We start from the raw sequence: 20,953 nt of genomic DNA on the forward strand, positions 1-20,953 counted from the left end.
CGTACAGTGTTGCTAATGTTACCTGATTTTCACCTATCTGTCCTTTTACAAATAGGAATCTTCCCTCCGGGTCTTGTCTACTATCCTGGAGGGTCCATGGGACATCCTTTGCTATCAATATCGATACTCCTCGTGATTTTGCTTGCATATTTGTAGAGTGATATGTATATGGGAAAAGTCTGTTTTTGAGATAAGGTATTTTATCTGTCCTGAAATGCGTCTCTTGTATTAATGCTATACTGACTTTATGCTGTTTCAATTCCTTTAATAGTATATGTCTTTTTTCTGGCACATTTAGTCCTTTAACATTATAAGATATAATTTTTACATCCTCCATCTCTGTTTACGCGAAAGAAAGAAAAAGAAAAAAGAAAAAAAAAAAAAAAAGAAAACCCCGACTAATTGACAACCGAGAGGTTCCGGTCCCCGAAGGTTCCGGTTCCTCCCCTCGTCAATCTGGATAGTTATTCTATCCTTATCTCACACGGCGCTGCTAAATGCAACTTGTGTGGATTTTTTAAATAGGGGCCTACCCCGGCGTGACTCTCTGCTGCCCTCTTACACCTCCAACTTTTTCAAGAATAAAAAAAAATAAAAAAATCCTACTGGTTCATTTATTCTAATCCTTCTTCTACCCTCTCCTCTCATTCTTAAGGGGGAATGAGATGGAGGGAAAGCGGGAGAGAGACAACCCGACAAAGGGAGGAAGAAAGAAAAAGAAGAAAAAAAAAAAAACACCCTGTTTCTATTGTCCCTCCTCCCCCCTGTCCCTCCATCCCCCTCGCGAGCTCGCGAAGGCACGTGCAGAGGGTAGATAAGTACCACATTTTCCCTATCTTCTACTTACAGTACTACCATTCTCTTGTATAATTTCATATAGCATCATGCCTTGATACACATATAATATTCTTATCCCCACATTTCCCAAAAATATAAGAAAAAGAAAAAAAAATCACTCGTGACTATATCTAAACCAGGGAGGAAAAAATATCCTCTCATTAAATTGTTAAGGTAATTACTTAATAGTGAGGTAGTGAGGTAATATGTGAAAGGGGGGAGAAAAAGGGAAAAAAAAAAATCTCGCGTGCTTAATTTAAAGGGGAGGCTCCAAGAGAAAAGGGTATTCCTCCCAAGTGGAAAAAAAATAAAAAAATAAAATTAAAAAAATACAAAAAAAATTAGTAAAAAATAATTAAAAAAAAAAAATTAAAAAATCTCACGTGCTTAATTTGAAGGGGAGGTTCCAAAAAAAAGGGTATTCCTCCCAAGTGTAAAAAAAAAAAAAAGGCTAAAGAACAGAAAATTCTCGTGGATGTTTTCAAGTAGAAGAGAGAGGAAGAAAAAGAAAAAAAATCCTCTCATTAAATTATCAAAATAAGTTACTTAATAGTGAGGGAGTGCATTGTGTATAGTAAAAAAAAAAAAAAAAGGGAAAGGAAAAGCATAAAAACATGCCTCTCCAGTGTACCAAATCTAAAAAACTCACACAGAGAGAAAAAGGGGAAAAACCCTTTCTTCACTAAAGTGTATCTAAGGTATGCTAACAGTTAGAAGAGTCCCTCTCCTGCCATGTTTCTTCCAAAATTGTTCATCTCTCTCTTATCACTTCTTCTTCCAATGTGTCTGTCCCTTTCTTTTGTTGCTGGGGATACTCAGACTCCTTCTCTAGGTATACGACTCAGCCAGTTGTTAACCTGTATAGGCTCTGTCTCTATGAATCGAAAAAATGCAACTCTGTCCTGGTATGTTCTAAGATTGAAGTATCTACCATTTCTGTGGAACGTTACATAGAAGGGAAATCCCCATCGATACGTACACCCCGCTTTTCTGGCCAGATCCAGTAATGGTCTTAGGATCGCTCTTCTCCGCAATGTTCCTCTGGAGATATCTGAGTATATCTTTACTGGTACCCCTTCCATTGTTATATCTTGGACTTCCCAGGATAGTCTCAGAATTATTTCTTTATGCGTATAATGGTGTATTTTACAGATCACGTCTCTAGGTCTCTTTTCTTCTTTACTTCTAGGGCCACTGGTTCTATGGATCCTCTCTATTTCTAGGTTTCCTGGATATTTGTCTTTGAGGACCTGTTTAAAGATCTCCTTCGACGCCTCAGCTAGTTTTTCATTACTAATAGTTTCAGCTATACCTCGTAGTCGCAAATTACTACGGCGACTTCTATTTTCTATATCCTCCAGCTGTAGTTGTATTGCATCCTCTGTTTCTTTTTGGGTGTCTCGTTTTGACTCTAAGGCTAGCAATCTTTCTTTTATCGAATTAATAGATGTCTCCTCTTCTACTAGGTGGGCTGTGATGTCTTGTATATCTTTTTTTACTTCTTGTATTTCTTGCTGGTGTTTTTCCTCTATTCTGCTAATCATTTGTTCAATATCCGCTTTTGTCGGTAGTGCCTGCAACATGGCTTTGAGTTCAGAGTTCTGTGTAGCGGTCTGTGTGAGTATGCAAGATATTGGGGTCTCTCTTTGGCTACTCATTACGCTATTGGCCTCTCCTTCTATAGAGGGGGTGGTTTCCAATGAATTTGGTATATCACTGGCTTCTGGACTTGTAAATGTCAATTTTACGCCCTTAGAGGATTTCTGGCTATTAGTGAAAAAACGGTCAATTTCCCCTTCCGTTTTACTTATCTGGGCTTTTCCTGCACTCTTCCTTCCTTTTCGTCTTTTAGTAAGTGTCATCCTCCTCTCTTATCCTCTAAAGAGTCAAGGCTTTTACTCTCCAGGTATACTTTAGAAAATTAACCACCTTGGCGGTAATCCCGAGCGTGACTCGGGGTTGATTTTTCATATCAGGATCGGTAACCCCGAGTCACGCTCGGGGTGGATTGCAGAGAGCGCAGCGGTGTTCTCTTACCTTATCCTGGCGATCCAGCGATGATCTCTCATTGCTGTGACCGCCAGCCGAGAGTCCCGCCGCTCCTCCGTCCCTCCGTCGGTGTGATCACTTCCTAGTTCCGTTCCCTGCAGCAGCAATGCTGCATGGGAGCGGAACTAGGGAGGGAAATTAAAAAAAAAAAACGTTGCACAAAACACAAAACACACTATTATATATATATATATATATATATATATATATATATATATATGCACACACACACACACACACACACACACACATATATATATATATATATATATATATATATATATATATGCACACACACACACACACATATATATATATATATATATATATATATATAAAATTATATTATTGATTCAATTATAATTCATGCGTTATATATTTTATATATATATATATATATATATATATATATATATATATGTGTGTGTGTGTGTGTGTGTATATATATATATATATATATATATGTATATATATCTATATATAATGCATGAATTATAATCTAATCAATAATATAATTTTATTATATATATTATATATTAAATAATAAAATAATATTATTGATTAGATTATAATTCAGTGTATTGCTTGCCTGTCCCTGTGTCGGAGGTGTGAGTGCTCGTCGCTCCAGATGACACACTCCTTCACCTGCAGCTTCCTCCCTTCAGTGCTCGGCTCTCTCACCTCTCCTCACGGCGCCCCGTGTATCATCAGCGTTGCTGGAGCTAGCAGTGAAGGTGCCTCCCCCCTCTTCCCGGACCACGGCTGTTAACCCCCGGTCGGTATAGAGGTGTAGAGGCTGCTCTGCTTCTTTCTGCCCCTCCGTCAGCGGTGTGGGAGCTCGGCACTTGCGGTGGCTCGCTCCTCCACCCGTGGACTCCTCCGTATGGCACCCGGCTCCCTAGTATCTCTCCTCGGCGTCTCCTGTACCTCTAGCGTCGGAGATGCAACCGGCAGCAGAGAGAATCACAGAGTTCGCCTTCACATGGCCGCTTCCGGGCACGCCCCCCTGCCCGCAACATGTAGTTTTATGTGTTCTGATATCAGATGCTTCTGGATAATTGAACCTAACTACACCTGGTCTGGAATGCAAAGTGACCAACAGGACATTCCTGACAAGGAGTCATAAATGGGAATTCTTATTCTCACAGGATGTTCTCGCATAAACCTCCTATTGTAAGGTATGGGTGTAGAGGAGCTTCAGATAAGATCTCCTGGGGAGGTAATTCCAACATCAAAGGCCAGCGGAGAATAAAGATGACCCAGGTCAAAAACAGTGATTCGTGGACAGATGGCGCACCTAGTGGAAGAATATAACATGCTTCCTGGAAAGATGAGATATTTCCTGTTGAGTAGGAAGGGGGCATGTTATGAACTGTCATTGGACAAGAAGACAGTGGGTGTTTATGTGTGGGTGGTGTCTGAGTGGGCTTTAAAATGAGGATTGCAAGATAGAATCTGCCTCTTACTCTTGGCTGCTGACTTTTGGCTGTGGGCCATCATGGCTCTTGAGCTACTCTCTTTCTCCTTCCTGTGTGCTTGAGACCAGCTGAAAGTTATCGAATCCCGAGGACGAATATGTAACGTATTATCTGTAATTGTTTTGTCTTATATGCTCTGTAATATTCCTTTAGTGTTTTATGTTAGCATTTCTACTTTCTTTATAATAAATTAGATCCTTGTTTATTTAAGCAGTGTGTTTATTCTTATAGCTAGCATTGTTAGTATACCTTCCATTAACTTTATCAGAGCTTTGATAGACTATTAGAGGAATAGACAATAGAATACATCTCTATAATAAATAGGGGAGGTACAAAACCACCTCATACTTATTTCATTTGGCACCCCAGATGGGGGGGATGGGACGAATATGTAACGTATTATCTTTCCTATAAGCTAACAAGTCATCTACAAGAGACCCAGAACTGAAAGAATTCCTCTGCTGTGGACAAGATTTGCGCTGGTTCGTGAATTATGAAGCCCTGCTTGAGTGGTCCTGAAAGTTCTGTGAAATACTTCATCAGTAAGCGGACTATCTGGTAAGTATAGTATTCGTATCTCTGGCTGGAATTTGTATATGTGTTAAAATTTAAAGTGTTTGTTAGTGCAAATTGTTTTTTTTTTTTTTTTTTTTAGGCCTGGTTAGCTGTTAAGTTGTGTGCCGGCAAAGGAAGGGCTGATCACCCTTGGTTAACTGATGTACCCTGCAGATTTATAGGATAAACCATACATCTTTGAGGAGAAAGTGGGAGAAATATAGATTATATTTTATATTTTTTTACCACGTGAAAGGGAGGAAGCTTTCTGCTCCAAGAGAAGGTCCATGTGGCCTAGGATCTGAGATAAGAGGACTACAGTCAGTGGTGTTGAGGAGAGAGCAGGGCACTAGTTTGATAGTGTGCTCCTCCTTGTGGTACTACAAGTCCGTGTTAACTTTGGAACAGCTGTGTCTGTGTGTGTTTGTGCCTGTGTGTCTTATATCAGCAGGTGTGTGTAGACTGGTTAGGCGAGCTCCAGTGTGAGCGTAATTAGCATATCAATGGAGGTCATTGGGATTTTCCTTAAGAAGTATGCCTCTGTTAGGTTTAACACTTCTACAGAAAACGCTTTAACTCACCAATTTAATGATTTGTTAAAACAATGTGATATACAAAATAATAATATGAAGGAGAAACCGTCCTCTAAAAAGGGAAAAAAAGCGAGAATGGTGAATGTAATGTGCATGCTGTTGAGAATGAAGGAAATTGCTGAACAAAAAGAAATGCAATGGTATGCTGAGAAGGCACAATTATTAGATCAGATAGAAAGTGTAAGTAAAAATATATTAGCGATAGCTGTGAAGACAGATGCAAATGTTTGTAATCAGATTGCACAATTGGTGACTGAGAAGTGTGTATTGGAAAAGAAAGTGGATGAATTGGAGGAAACGTGTAATTTAAGAGAAAGTTGGGTTGCCTCTTTAAAACAAAGAGAGGCGAAGAATGAGCGTATTATAACGCTGCTTACAAGAGAGTTACAGGAGTCCCAAGCTGCCATAATAGAGTTATCCACCAAACAGGCAGAGATTGAGCAGTGTCAGTGTTCAGCACAGATAGAGGATTTAGAACAACAATTAGGGAAGTCTAATGCTTGTGTTGCTGCAAATGATGTTGCTTTGGTTGGAATCAATGTTAGTGTTGATGAATGTGTTGTAACTGATCTTGAAATTGATTCAGGAGTTGAAATGCAAAATGAACCTGGTCTTTTGGAGACTTCTGATGAGTCCATTGCTAGTGACTACTCCTCAGACAGTGAAAGTGTGAAGTCTGTTGATTCCAATCATAGTATTATTATGCGGCAATGTGAGTCTCCATCACCATATGCTCAGAGAAGGCCCTATGCAGGGAAACCAGCTCTCAAGTGTTTTGCCTGTAAAAAGTGGGGTCATATTGCCAGGTATTGTATGGTAACTAATAATAATATGCAAAGAAAATCACACTACCCTAAAACTACACCGAGATATTATGAAGTTTATTCTGCGAGATGGGGTAGCAATCCAAGGCATAGAGGCCATAATAGTCAAACCTGTGTCCCTTTTAAAACTCAAATGCTGAGATTACATTCTGAAAATAGTCAGTTAAGGCAGGAAAGGCATCAGTATATGGAACAACTGAATAGATTCAGAATGGAGTTAGCCGCTTGTTCACAGAGGTATAGCAACGGGGGAAACAAATCTTTTGTTAATAGCCCTTAAGGAATCGCATGGATGGTAAGGACTTTCTGGTTAATGTTTCTTTGCTATGAATGAATGGAAAAAGGGAAAGGGGTTTCAAGAAACCCATTTTCTTCCTTTTTCCTCATGGGAGGGCTGCGGAATAGGCAGTTTCTAGTTCCCCCCCCCCCTTGACTGGGGGAGAGGCAGGTAGTGCAGGGGAAGAAGAAGCGGATTGGTCAAAATAGCTGCCTGCGGAAGGTCATGTGACAGAAGCTTCTGGAACCGAGGTAGGCTATAAATATGAGTGGGAGCCGGAGCGCGTGGTCAGTCGCCTCAGGAGAGCAGCAAGAGCGGAGCTTCCAGAAGAAATGAAGACTCTACTGCGACAGCTACTGGAGAGAGCCGAAGCAGAAGGCGGGGAGAAGTGGCTGAGACGCTGCTTAGAGACATCCTCTGAAGAAAGAAGAGAAGAGGCGGGACAAGAAGAAAGTAGTCCGGCGGAAGATTTGAAGAAGTCAGCAGCGGGAAGCGTCAGCGGTGAGGAGAAGAGAGGCGGGAAGAGAGGCAGACCGGCGGGAAGACAACGCGGCAAAACAGAGTCGGGTGGAAGCGGAACGGCACGGGAGCACAACGGGTCGGAGTCCATGGGGGCGGAGTCTAGCAGCGGTGCAGCAAAGGAAGAGCTGCAGAAGAGGAGAAGGACACCGCGAAGGAGATTCAGCCCGCCGGTTGAAGAGCGCCCAGCGTGTCAGAAGACAAGAAGACATAAGGCACCGAGAATAGAGGAAGCCAGCACAGCAAGGTGGCATTCGGAAGCAGGGGCTGTTGAAGGAAGGTCCGGTTTAGGCCCTAAGGACAGCTGCCTGCAGGATGACAGAGAAGTAAGCCCGCTATATTGGCCAGCAGAGGAACAAATCCCTTTAGAGGATCAAGCTGCTGGGCCGGGTGAGTGTAATTTAAATATCTTAGGTAATCTGAACCAGTCCTTGAATCAAATTGCTAATTCCCTACAGATGCTACATAATAGGGTTCAGACAAGAAATGTATCGTCGGTATGGTTGGACCCGGATGAGGGGAAGGTAGTGACAGATAGGGTAACGGGCTTTCAGGAAGTGGGTGTGCCAGAAATTAGTCTTAAGGAAAGCATGCCTTGTTCCCCATCTCCTTTGGGTTTCCATCTGGGTATGAGTATCAAGGAGAAAATTTGGAATGGAGAATTTATGGACTTACTGTCATTACTGCCATCTAGTAAAGAATTTCTGAAATCAGATAAAAATGAAGAAGACAGGAGAAGACCGGTGGCCAAATCTTTTAATAATTGGCTGCAGGCCTTCTGTATATATGCGGGTGTATTATGCGAGAGACACCCTTACAAAGCAGTGGGCCTTTTTCATCATGTTGAAATCATATTAGAGGCATATAAGAACTTTGGAGGCTTTGGATGGTTTTCATATGATGAATCCTTTAGACAAAAATTATCCGTCCATAAAGATCTTCAATGGGGATGTAAGGATGTGGGTTTATGGCTTAACCTGCTAATCCCACAAAGGCCACAGATTCCTAGACCAGTGGCTGTGGCCGCTCAGGCCACAAGTTACAGGAAAGGCATATGTTTTGCATTCAATGAGTCCAGTTGTAAGTGGTTGCATAATTGTCGTTTTAGACATGAATGTGCCTTCTGTTCTGGAGCTCATAGTGTGTCAAAATGTTTCAAAAAAATGGCAGCTAGCTCTCAAACTGTAGGAAAAGAGCCATTTCTTAAGGGGCAAGCTGCTGGTGAACCTACAAGAAATGCAAATTTGGCTACGCAAATATCCAGACCAGCGGATGGCCAGCATGCTCTTTAAAGGGTTTGCAGAAGGTTTCAGGCTACCTGTCTTTGATGGAGAAGGTTGTGTATTAGTGAGAAATCTAAAATCAGTTAATGAGTTGTCGCATATTGTTGAGGAAAAAATTGATAAAGAAATTAAGGCAGGTAGAATTGCGGGTCCATTTCTGAAGCCACCATTCGCTAATTTTAGGATTTCTCCTTTGGGTATCATACCAAAAAAAGAACCAAATAAATTTAGACTCATACATCACTTGTCATTCCCATTCGGGAGTTCCCTTAATGACCAAATAGATCCAGGGGATTGTTCGGTGGAATATGCTTCATTTGAAAAGGCGATAATATTGTTGAAGGAGTTGGGTACTGGAGCATTGATGAGCAAGGCGGATGTTTTGTCAGCATTTAGATTGCTGCCAATACATCCGAGTTGTTTTAACTCACTTGGTTTCATGTTCGACAAGAAATTTTATTTCGACATGTTTCTACCAATGGGTTGTTCTTTGTCGTGCGCTTATTTTGAAGCCTTTGCCACCTTTCTCGAATGGGTGTTACAATCGGAGGCGGAGTCAAAATTTACACTTCATTATTTAGACGATTTTCTTTTTTTGGGTCCCAGGAATTCCGGCAGATGTTTGAGTTTGTTACAGTCGTTTCAAAACCTGTGCTCTAGGTTTAATATTCCTCTAGCGGAAGAAAAAACGGTGTATCCTTCTCAAGAGCTGGAATTTTTGGGAATCATTATTGACTCCAATAAAATGGAATTCAAACTACCGAAAGAGAAATTAGACAGGATTTTCAATTTAATTATCATTCTGATAAGAAAAAAGAAAGTTCTGTTGAAAGAACTGCAAAAATTATTAGGTAATTTAGCATTTGCTACTAGAGTTCTTCCAGTTGGGAGAATTTATTCCAGAAGAATGTATTTGAAGATGTCAGGCTTAAAGAGTCCATATTCCCATATAAGAGTGACTCAGGACATGAGGGAAGATATGCTGCTATGGTCAAAATTTTTGCAGTCATTTAATGGTAGAGCGATAATTCAGGAAGATTTCATTACTGATTCAGATTTTTGTTTATTCACGGATGCTGCTGGATCAGTCGGTTTTTCAGCCATATGGAAGCATGAGTGGTGTGCAGGGAATTGGCCGGTAAAATGGAAGGAAAAAGGTCTGTTAAAAAACATTGTTTTATTGGAACTTTTTCCTGTCATAGTAGCAGTAGAAATATGGGGTCTGAAATTCAAAAACAGGCGCATCCTGTTGAGTACAGACAACAAAGGAGTACTATTTGCGATAAATTGCTTAACGTCTAGATCTCCACCGGTTATTTCTTTGATTCGCCATTTAGTCTCCAGATGCTTGCTTCATAACATTTGGATAAAGGCTCAATATGTTCCGGGTAAACTAAATGTTATTGCTGATGCTCTCTCCCGATTACAGATGGGCAAGTTCTTCGAGCTGGTACCGGGAGCAAACAAAGTGGGTATGGATTGTCCAAAGCATCTATGGGATATAGTTTAGTACAAGAGAACATTCGTAACTCCCTGGCAAATTCAACGTGGAAGAGCTATTGTAGCTCCTGGTCATTGTGGTTGTCTTTCTTAAATGAGACCAATAATGACCAGGGGGCAATTTCAGAAAGGTTGGTATTGGGTTTTCTGGAGAAATTATTAATGAAGAAATTGTCCTGGTCACATATTAGCAAAATATTGTACGGGATCTCTTATTTTCTGAAACTAAAAGGTTTAGAGTCTATGTTATCTTTCTTTTCAGTTCAGCAAGTCCTTAAAGGTTATAAGAAAAAACAGGCTAGAGTGGATTATAGAGGTCCAATCTCGGTCACTAATTTAGTGGATATTTGTAAGGCAACGCGAAAGGTTTGTTTTTCGACCTATGAAACAAGGCTGTTTAAGGCTGCATTTTCGGTTTGTTTTTTTGCAGCCTTAAGAATTTCGGAATTAGTCCCGAGAGCAAAAAAGGATGAGGGTGGGCTGTTATTGGAAGATGCCATAATTGAAAAGGACCAGTTAAAATTATTTTTGCGCAAATCCAAGACAGATCAGTCCGGAAAGGGGACGTGGATTGTATTAAGAAGGAGTTCGTTGCGGTCCATATGTCCTATAGAAGCGTTGAGTTCTTATTTGGAATTGAGGCCGAGGGGAGAGACTCGTCTTTTTGTTCATGAGAACCGGTCTCCTCTTACTGGGTTTCAGTTTCGGAGAATTTTGGCAAAAATACTATCTGTTTTGGGCATGCGCAATTTGGGTATTTCATGTCACTCGTTCAGAATTGGGGCAGCCACAACGGCAGCTAGATCGGGGATGGGAGAAGATGCAATAAAGAAAGTGGGTAGATGGAAGTCAAATGTCTATTTGAAATATGTGAAGTCTAACAATGTATCTTTTGCTTCCAGGTAAGAAGTTGATAGTTTGGATCGTCGGGCACTCTTATGTCCGATGGGCGCACAAAAGAGCCGAAAGCAGAATTTACGGCACTAATCTGGATCTGGATCCATGTTTATTTGAACTATATTGGTTTGGTAAGGGTGGGTTGATCTGGGATAATCTGATGACTGAATTGGGTAGGCTGAGTTATGGTTGGCCATTGCCGGATATTTTGTTAATCCACCTGGGCGGCAATGACATCGGAAAATTGCAAACAGTCAGGTTAATCTTTAAAATATGCTTTATCATACAGAAGTGGAAGTCATATTCACCAGGTACAGTCATCATTTTTTCTGAGATCATCCCTCGTCTCATTTGGTTAAAGGATAAGTCGGGGAAGGTTTTTGAGAAAATGAGAAGAAGAGTAAATCATAAATTAGAAAAGTTCATGAATATGGGTTATGGCTTGTCCTATAGGCACGTAGATTTAGAGGGTGGTATCTCGGGCTTATATTGGAAGGATGGGGTACATCTTTCGGATATAGGTCTGGATATAATGAATCTAGGCTTCCAGACAGCAATAGAATTGGCCGCGGGCTGGTGGGGTAGTCAGGAGGTTAGCACCTCCTGACTTGGTGGAGGTTTATTCTGTGGTTAGTAATAACCCGAGCGGCTAAGCTGGGTTGTCGTGTTATGTGGTGTGAAATTATGGTAATGTTTAAAGTTAATAATGGTTTATTCATGGTTTAATGAGTTAATAAAATATTGAAAAAACCAATAAATAAAGGCCGTGGCCAAATTATTATCCAACAAAGCTGTCTGGTGTAAATTATTTAAGGGTATTCAATAGATGCTTGCCATCCCATGAATGGAAAAAGGGAAAGGGGTTTCAAGAAACCCATTTTCTTCCTTTTTCCTCATGGGAGGGCTGCGGAATAGGCAGTTTCTAGTTCCCCCCCCCCTTGACTGGGGGAGAGGCAGGTAGTGCAGGGGAAGAAGAAGCGGATTGGTCAAAATAGCTGCCTGCGGAAGGTCATGTGACAGAAGCTTCTGGAACCGAGGTAGGCTATAAATATGAGTGGGAGCCGGAGCGCGTGGTCAGTCGCCTCAGGAGAGCAGCAAGAGCGGAGCTTCCCGCCCCCCCTCCCCCCTTTTAAAAAAAAAAAAAAAAAAGATGTTAACGTCACGGCCTTAAAAAATTTATGTGGTTGGGTCACCTTTGAAGAAAGGGGGACGTTTATGTGGAGGTTTATTCTGTGGTTAGTAATAACCCGAGCGGCTAAGCTGGGTTGTCGTGTTATGTGGTGTGAAATTATGGTAATGTTTAAAGTTAATAATGGTTTATTCATGGTTTAATGAGTTAATAAAATATTGAAAAAAACAATAAATAAAGGCCGTGGCCAAATTATTATCCAACAAAGCTGTCTGGTGTAAATTATTTAAGGGTATTCAATAGATGCTTGCCATCCCATAAGGTTTAGATGCAAGTCTCAAAGATTTGGCTTTTATTTTTGGAATATTATGGAGGACCTTGATGCGTTGTTTTTTTTTTTTTTGTATTTTCAAGGATAAGCCTCTGGATTTGGTGTTATGTTTATGTATTTTTTTTTTATTATATATATATATATATTTTTTGTTTTTGTTTTGTTCAGGTGGAAAAATTCCAAATTGTCAGGTTTAGTCCACCTGAAAGGGGGTCATTGGCTATGCCCTAAGTTAGCAGCTGAGTACAGTTTTTTTTAACGCAGGAGTTTGTAGAAAGCTATAGCCACTGGAGTTATTGTATTTTTCCTTGTATTTTCATTCAGGTGGAAAAAAACTCAGATTTTTGGGTTTTGTCCACCTGAAAGGGGAGTTTTTGCATAGGTTAAGTTAACAGTCAGTTGCGCAGATTTTACGGTTGAAGATAAGAAGTTTTGGAATACAGAACTCTTTCATTTTTTCTTTTCTCTTATCAAGAGGATCCATTTTAGAGTGGGTTTATCCCAAAGAATCATGGTTGTTTTAGTAGTTCAGAGTTGTAGAAGCCAGTAAAAATAAGTTCCTGGGATCCAAGTGAGGTTCTGTAAGCAAACATAGTATGCTAATAGATATTGTGGATAAGAATTTGATTCTGCTCTTGATTTTCATTTCCAGAGTCCTGGTGGAGCGAGATATTGGAGAGGTCTCTGGAACATGGATGAAAGATGTTCATCTCGTTGGCAGTTTGTCTGTGCCATGCCGCGTCACAAATTTGTTCTGACAAACATTCAGGGGGGAAGGGATACATGAATAGATGCAGATTAATATGTGCAGTATATGATTTCTTTCCCCTATGGACAATTTAGTGCTAATGCTGCATTTGAAAGACTTTGCCCATCAACAAGACTTGTCAAACATTTTGCCGGAATCTTTCCTATCATTCACAAACGCAAAAGTACTGTAAATACACGTGCAATTGGTTGGAGGTTAGGGTAGGAATATCACCTATCCAATCCTTCAGAACAAGAGATGTAAACTAGGAGATTTTTGGGGAGGAATTGAATTGAAAAAAATATATGTTTTTAATGTGTGATATGTATTGGAATAACTGAATTAATTTGTAGCAGGTACCCAGTAGGCTGGCACTTGGGTATCATAAAGTGTCTGTTGGCCAGAATAGGGAGCTCCAGATGGCACATCAATGGGGTGAAAATTTCCTTGTGGGGGCGGTGTCCTAAGTTTAGCAGTCCTATAGAGAGGGTATCGGTTACAGGACATGTGGGACACCAGAGCTGGGTATAGGGGAGCTACGCCTGGTTGATATTTCCCTTTGTCGCGGCATGACCATGATGTCCTTTGTACGCAAGGTCAATATGCAGTAGTGAACGAGAAATGCTGGGAAGATGTTTCACTCTGTGGTCTAGATGGGGAGATCATTGCTGGGAAGGAAGCACCTGGGTATTATTTGGGGCATAGACGAGTTTTGTTTCTTTGTCCTAAAGGATACCAATGTAACGTTAGTCATGGAACTAGGGTGTTCCTTGAACCTAACCATAGCTAGAGGTGCATGGTATACTCTGGGCAATGTCTCTGAAATCCAGGCACAGGGATGGAATTTTGTGGTTTGATTATTGTTTTACATGTGTTGTTTGACATTACATTTTATATAGGAAGGTCGCACATTTATCTATGCAGGTTGAGGGACGAATTGACGGTAAGGTCTTTTCGTACAAGTCTGAGGCTTTGCTTCCAATTAACAGTCCTGAAATACCTCTGGCATGCCTGAATTGCGGTAGGAAAGGCCATAGTGAGCAAGCCTGCCTAATCCCGACCCGTATGCACAATGAAGGGTTATAGGAAGTTGGGAATGTGAGGCTTAATTTGGTGGGTCATATGGGTATATGTGTATATATTATGGAAATGGGTTGATTTGTGTGCTTTTATAATTTGACGTACATGTATTACGTTAGTGATATGGTTGAGTAAGACCCTCCTCGAGGTTCTGTATTTGAAAGCTGGTTGGTATGTGGCTCTGAGTGTGTTTTGGTGAATGGTGAGTGAATGGACACCCCTTGCCTATATTGCACACCCCTTGCCTATATTGCACTCCATCCTGAAAATACCAAATGGAGAAGACACGAACTGGTGCCATGGAAGCGGTCACTGAAGAATGGTGGTGGTGTGTCACCCAGAGGCAAAGCGGCACATGTTGGGAAGCACAACATATCATAAGGACGGACATTTATGGACTGTTCTATGGAGGCTGCCTCTGAAGAATGGTGGTGTGTGTCACCCAGGGGCAAAGCGGCACATGTTGGGAAGCACAACATATCGTAAGGTCGGACATTGATGGACTGTTCCATGAAGTCTGCCTCTGAAGAATGGTGGTGTGTGCCCTTCAGGCACAAAGCGGCATATGTTGGAGGCAACATGTAGTTTTATGTGTTCTGATATCAGATGCTTCTGTATAATTGAACCTAACTACACCTGGTCTGGAATGCAAAGTGACCAACAGAACATTCCTGACAAGGAGTCGCGCTTAGTAGAACAGTCAATAAATCCCATAGAAGAAAAGCAGCAATGGCTGGGAATCACATCACAGCCACATTCAGCCTTGATGGGTATACAGTTCATGAGAATGCAAGGTATTATCACCCAGGTGTATGTTGCAGACAGACGCTTGTGAAAACCTTCACCACATATAGCCTCTTACCAGAGAGAGACGGGGCATACACGGTAAGTAGTTAGAGGACTACTTCGCCTGTATCCAGCAAGTCAGCTCCGGTACGAATCCAATCATCCGGTGTTCACCAATGTAAAGGATGTGCTGACACTTTAAGGACCCGCTCTCAGAGTGTAATGTGGAAAAAGACAAAAGCGGCCCATAGCGTGATACTGTCTAGATATTTTATTTGGTAGAAAAAGGTATTGCACTCACCGAAATACAATAGCATCAAGCCTCTAGCCACATCATGGGCAGTAGAACGGTGCAGGGTACTTCCGGGTTCCGGGTATGATGGAGTGACGCTCGTTCCGCTCCTCCCCGAAGCTTTTCGTCGGATGGACGTTCTCAAGGGGGCGTGAGCGAGCGTCGGTGTCATACTACATATAAAGACTCCTAATGAGGCCAATAGCATACAGCTGTCAAAACGGGTGGGACAGGAAGCACCGGAAGTGACCTCAGCGCTTCAAACCTGGAGCGCAAACAACTAAAGATACCCGGAAGTGATAAGTGCAGGGGCGCAAATGAACACACCAACTGCAAAATATAAAGTTCATATGGCTGCAAAACGTAGCCAGGGAAGCAAAATTGAATAAAATCACCCCTTTAACCCGAAACACCGGAAAGACCCCTTCAATCCAAGCAACATAATGGGCTGAGGCATAATAGTTAAAAAAGAATAAAATTGATAAAAGATAGAAATTACATAACTTTTGAACAACCATATAACATGTAATAATAAAAATACAATCATCAAAACATTTAACTCAATTATTACAAAGATATAATAAGAAAGTATGAAAATAAAATAAAAATAAAAATAAAATAAAATTAAAATTGAAAATAAAAATAAAAAATCTAGCCATGAAACACACCCTTAAGAGGAAAAGGTAATGGATGTAAACAAAATTGGATACTCAAGGACACTAGCTATTATTCAAAAACGCATTGACGTCCCATTCGATATTCAGGCCAAAGGGCCTGTATACCTTGAGACGGTATATCCATTTTGTTTCAAGTCGTGACACCTCTCTCCTGATATGACACCCTCTCCAATGGGGCTGTAATACGTCAATGATCATGAAGGAGGTGCCTTTGGGATCCATGGCATGTTTTAGAGCAAAATGTTTAGAAAGGGAATGTTTAGGGAATCCCTTTCTAATATTGGCCACGTGTTCATTCATCCGCACCTGAAAAGGTCGAATGGTGCGGCCAACATAGTGGAGTCCACATGAGCACGTAATTAGATACACCACATTTTTGGTGGTGCAAGTGGCAAAATGTTCCATCTGATAGGTGTTCCCAGTGACATTAGATGAAAAGTTGGTATATTTTCTAGATTTCAACTCATTTATTTTACAGGTGGAACAACGCCTGCAAGGGTAAAAACCCTTCATCTGAAAGAAAGGGACTGGTCTTTTAGGGGGATCCACAATGTTGGGAGCAATAGATAGTCGCAACGGGGGTAAACCTCTGTATGTGATAGCTGGAACCTCAGGTAGTAACGGTCCCAAGACTCTGTCGCTCCTCAGAACACTCCAGTGTTTCCTTAGGAGTTTCTTTACCAGATAATGCTGGGACGAATAGCTTGTAAAGAAAGTAAATTTAGGGGGGGCCCTAAAAGGTACAGAGGAGTCCACCGGAACCAATGGTCTGGATGCCGGATCCAGAATATGCTCACGTTGCATGGACCCAATTTCCTTAGCAATGGAATCGAGTTCATCAGGGTTATACCCCTTAGAGACAAAACGTTCCTTCAAGACACCGACCTCGTCCCAATAGTCACATAGCCTGGAACAGTTCCGCCTGATGCGTCGAAACTGACTTTTCGGCACCCCTTTAAGCCATGGGCGGTGATGACAGCTGTCCAAGCTAATGTAGCCATTGCGGTCGGTGTCTTTGAAGTGTGTCGAGGTAATCAAATGCCTCCCCTCAACTCTGATACGAAGATCCAAAAAATTGATCTCACACTCACTGGCCTCATATTTGAGCTCTATGCCCCTGGTATTGGTATTCAGAGTACACATGAACCGATCCAAAGAGGGGTGATCACCCCTCCAAAGGAGGATGATGTCGTCTATGTAGCGCCTCCATAGAAGGAGCTCCGGGAACACCCCCGAATAGACGACATCATCCTCCCACTTGGCCATGAATAAGTTAGCCATAGAAGGAGCGAATTTGGCTCCCATGGCAACTCCTCTTTGTTGGAGGTAGTACTGTCCCCCGTACCAAAAGTAATTGTGCTTCATAGCAAAATTAAGTAAACAAAGGATAAAATCCTGCTGTCTTTTAGGTATTGGTGAATCCCTAGACAAGAAAAATTCAACCGCTTCCATACCATCAGAGTGGGAGATGATTGTGTAAAGGGAGGTGACGTCCGCTGTCACCAGCAGACATCCCTCCTCCCACACAATTTCCTTCAAGGTATTAATCACCTGTGTCGTATCCTTCAAATATGAAGGCATGCACGACACAAGTGGCTGAAGAAAATGGTCCACATACCTCCCCACTCTGGAAGTTACGGAGTCCAGGCCACTGATGATAGGCCTACCCGGAGGCCGGACTGGATCCTTATGGATCTTCGGTAGGATGTACATAATTGGAACACTGGGGGCCACAGGGACCAAAAAGGCTTTTTCTTTTTTGTTAAGAATCCCACTAGAAAAACCTTCCTCCACTATTTTCAAAAGAGAGGATTTATATTTACGAGTGGGATTAACCTGTAAGGGGGAGTAGGTGGTATCATCCGAGAGGATGTTCAACATTTCCGAATGGTAGGCATCCCTCCCTAGAACCACCAAACCTCCCCCCTTGTCGGCAGGGCGCACAACAATGTCATGTCTACTTTTCAAAGAGTCCAGACCAGTCTTAAACCTCAAATCAAAGGACGATCTAGGGATATGCATCCGATCTAGATCTGCACCCACTACCTCTTTGAAAACATTCAGGGAGGGAACCAAAGCTCCAGGTGGGTTGAAAAGTGAGGCATTTCGCAAAGAGGTATTCTGAAAGCCATTGTCATTGGAAGATGTATTAGAAATGGGGTTAACTATAAGATGTCGTTGAATATTGAGCTTCCGTACAAATTTTTGCACGTCAATGAATACCTCAAATTTATTGAGGGAACGTGGTGGAACGTATTTCAAACCCTTGCTCAATACCAACTTTTCATCTTTAGATAGAGGAGCCCCACTTAAATTAAAGATACCAGCCTCATCTACATTTTCCTTCTTTTTGGGTCGTAGTTTCCTCCCCCCTCTGGACCCTCGTTTGGATCTATTGCCCTTTTTGGCCTGGGCTGATCCCTCTGAAAAAAATTTGTATTGGGATTGTTAAATCCACTAGTGGAAGGACCCCCAGGTGTATCAGGGCCCCTAGACCTCCAGTTAGGAGAATCCTGGTATCCTGTACTCCTCCTGTCCTGAGGGTATTGATTATAATCTCTAGAAGGTACTTCGGTAGGGTAATGGGTGATATATCTATTATCACCATAGCCACCATACCCATATGGTTGTTCAGACTGATATTGAGTATATGGTTGGTGATCATGGGGATAACGACCACCTCCGGGGAGGTGGTCGTTATCCCCATGATCACCAACCATATACTCAATATCAGTCTGAACAACCATATGGGTATGGTGGCTATGGTGATAATAGATATATCACCCATTACCCTACCGAAGTACCTTCTAGAGATTATAATCAATACCCTCAGGACAGGAGGAGTACAGGATACCAGGATTCTCCTAACTGGAGGTCTAGGGGCCCTGATACACCTGGGGGTCCTTCCACTAGTGGATTTAACAATCCCAATACAAATTTTTTTCAGAGGGATCAGCCCAGGCCAAAAAGGGCAATAGATCCAAACGAGGGTCCAGAGGGGGGAGGAAACTACGACCCAAAAAGAAGGAAAATGTAGATGAGGCTGGTATCTTTAATTTAAGTGGGGCTCCTCTATCTAAAGATGAAAAGTTGGTATTGAGCAAGGGTTTGAAATACGTTCCACCACGTTCCCTCAATAAATTTGAGGTATTCATTGACGTGCAAAAATTTGTACGGAAGCTCAATATTCAACGACATCTTATAGTTAACCCCATTTCTAATACATCTTCCAATGATAATGGCTTTCAGAATACCTCTTTGCGAAATGCCTCACTTTTCAACCCACCTGGAGCTTTGGTTCCCTCCCTGAATGTTTTCAAAGAGGTAGTGGGTGCAGATCTAGATCGGATGCATATCCCTAGATCGTCCTTTGATTTGAGGTTTAAGACTGGTCTGGACTCTTTGAAAAGTAGACATGACATTGTTGTGCGCCCTGCCGACAAGGGGGGAGGTTTGGTGGTTCTAGGGAGGGATGCCTACCATTCGGAAATGTTGAACATCCTCTCGGATGATACCACCTACTCCCCCTTACAGGTTAATCCCACTCGTAAATATAAATCCTCTCTTTTGAAAATAGTGGAGGAAGGTTTTTCTAGTGGGATTCTTAACAAAAAAGAAAAAGCCTTTTTGGTCCCTGTGGCCCCCAGTGTTCCAATTATGTACATCCTACCGAAGATCCATAAGGATCCAGTCCGGCCTCCGGGTAGGCCTATCATCAGTGGCCTGGACTCCGTAACTTCCAGAGTGGGGAGGTATGTGGACCATTTTCTTCAGCCACTTGTGTCGTGCATGCCTTCATATTTGAAGGATACGACACAGGTGATTAATACCTTGAAGGAAATTGTGTGGGAGGAGGGATGTCTGCTGGTGACAGCGGACGTCACCTCCCTTTACACAATCATCTCCCACTCTGATGGTATGGAAGCGGTTGAATTTTTCTTGTCTAGGGATTCACCAATACCTAAAAGACAGCAGGATTTTATCCTTTGTTTACTTAATTTTGCTATGAAGCACAATTACTTTTGGTACGGGGGACAGTACTACCTCCAACAAAGAGGAGTTGCCATGGGAGCCAAATTCGCTCCTTCTATGGCTAACTTATTCATGGCCAAGTGGGAGGATGATGTCGTCTATTCGGGGGTGTTCCCGGAGCTCCTTCTATGGAGGCGCTACATAGACGACATCATCCTCCTTTGGAGGGGTGATCACCCCTCTTTGGATCGGTTCATGTGTACTCTGAATACCAATATCAGGGGCATAGAGCTCAAATATGAGGCCAGTGAGTGTGAGATCAATTTTTTGGATCTTCGTATCAGAGTTGAGGGGAGGCATTTGATTACCTCGACACACTTCAAAGACACCGACCGCAATGGCTACATTAGCTTGGACAGCTGTCATCACCGCCCATGGCTTAAAGGGGTGCCGAAAAGTCAGTTTCGACGCATCAGGCGGAACTGTTCCAGGCTATGTGACTATTGGGACGAGGTCGGTGTCTTGAAGGAACGTTTTGTCTCTAAGGGGTATAACCCTGATGAACTCGATTCCATTGCTAAGGAAATTGGGTCCATGCAACGTGAGCATATTCTGGATCCGGCATCCAGACCATTGGTTCCGGTGGACTCCTCTGTACCTTTTAGGGCCCCCCCTAAATTTACTTTCTTTACAAGCTATTCGTCCCAGCATTATCTGGTAAAGAAACTCCTAAGGAAACACTGGAGTGTTCTGAGGAGCGACAGAGTCTTGGGACCGTTACTACCTGAGGTTCCAGCTATCACATACAGAGGTTTACCCCCGTTGCGACTATCTATTGCTCCCAACATTGTGGATCCCCCTAAAAGACCAGTCCCTTTCTTTCAGATGAAGGGTTTTTACCCTTGCAGGCGTTGTTCCACCTGTAAAATAAATGAGTTGAAATCTAGAAAATATACCAACTTTTCATCTAATGTCACTGGGAACACCTATCAGATGGAACATTTTGCCACTTGCACCACCAAAAATGTGGTGTATCTAATTACGTGCTCATGTGGACTCCACTATGTTGGCCGCACCATTCGACCTTTTCAGGTGCGGATGAATGAACACGTGGCCAATATTAGAA

This window comes from Pelophylax lessonae (genome assembly GCF_965119305.1).
Source record: "Pelophylax lessonae genome assembly, chromosome: 8".
Classification (NCBI taxonomy): domain Eukaryota; kingdom Metazoa; phylum Chordata; class Amphibia; order Anura; family Ranidae; genus Pelophylax; species Pelophylax lessonae.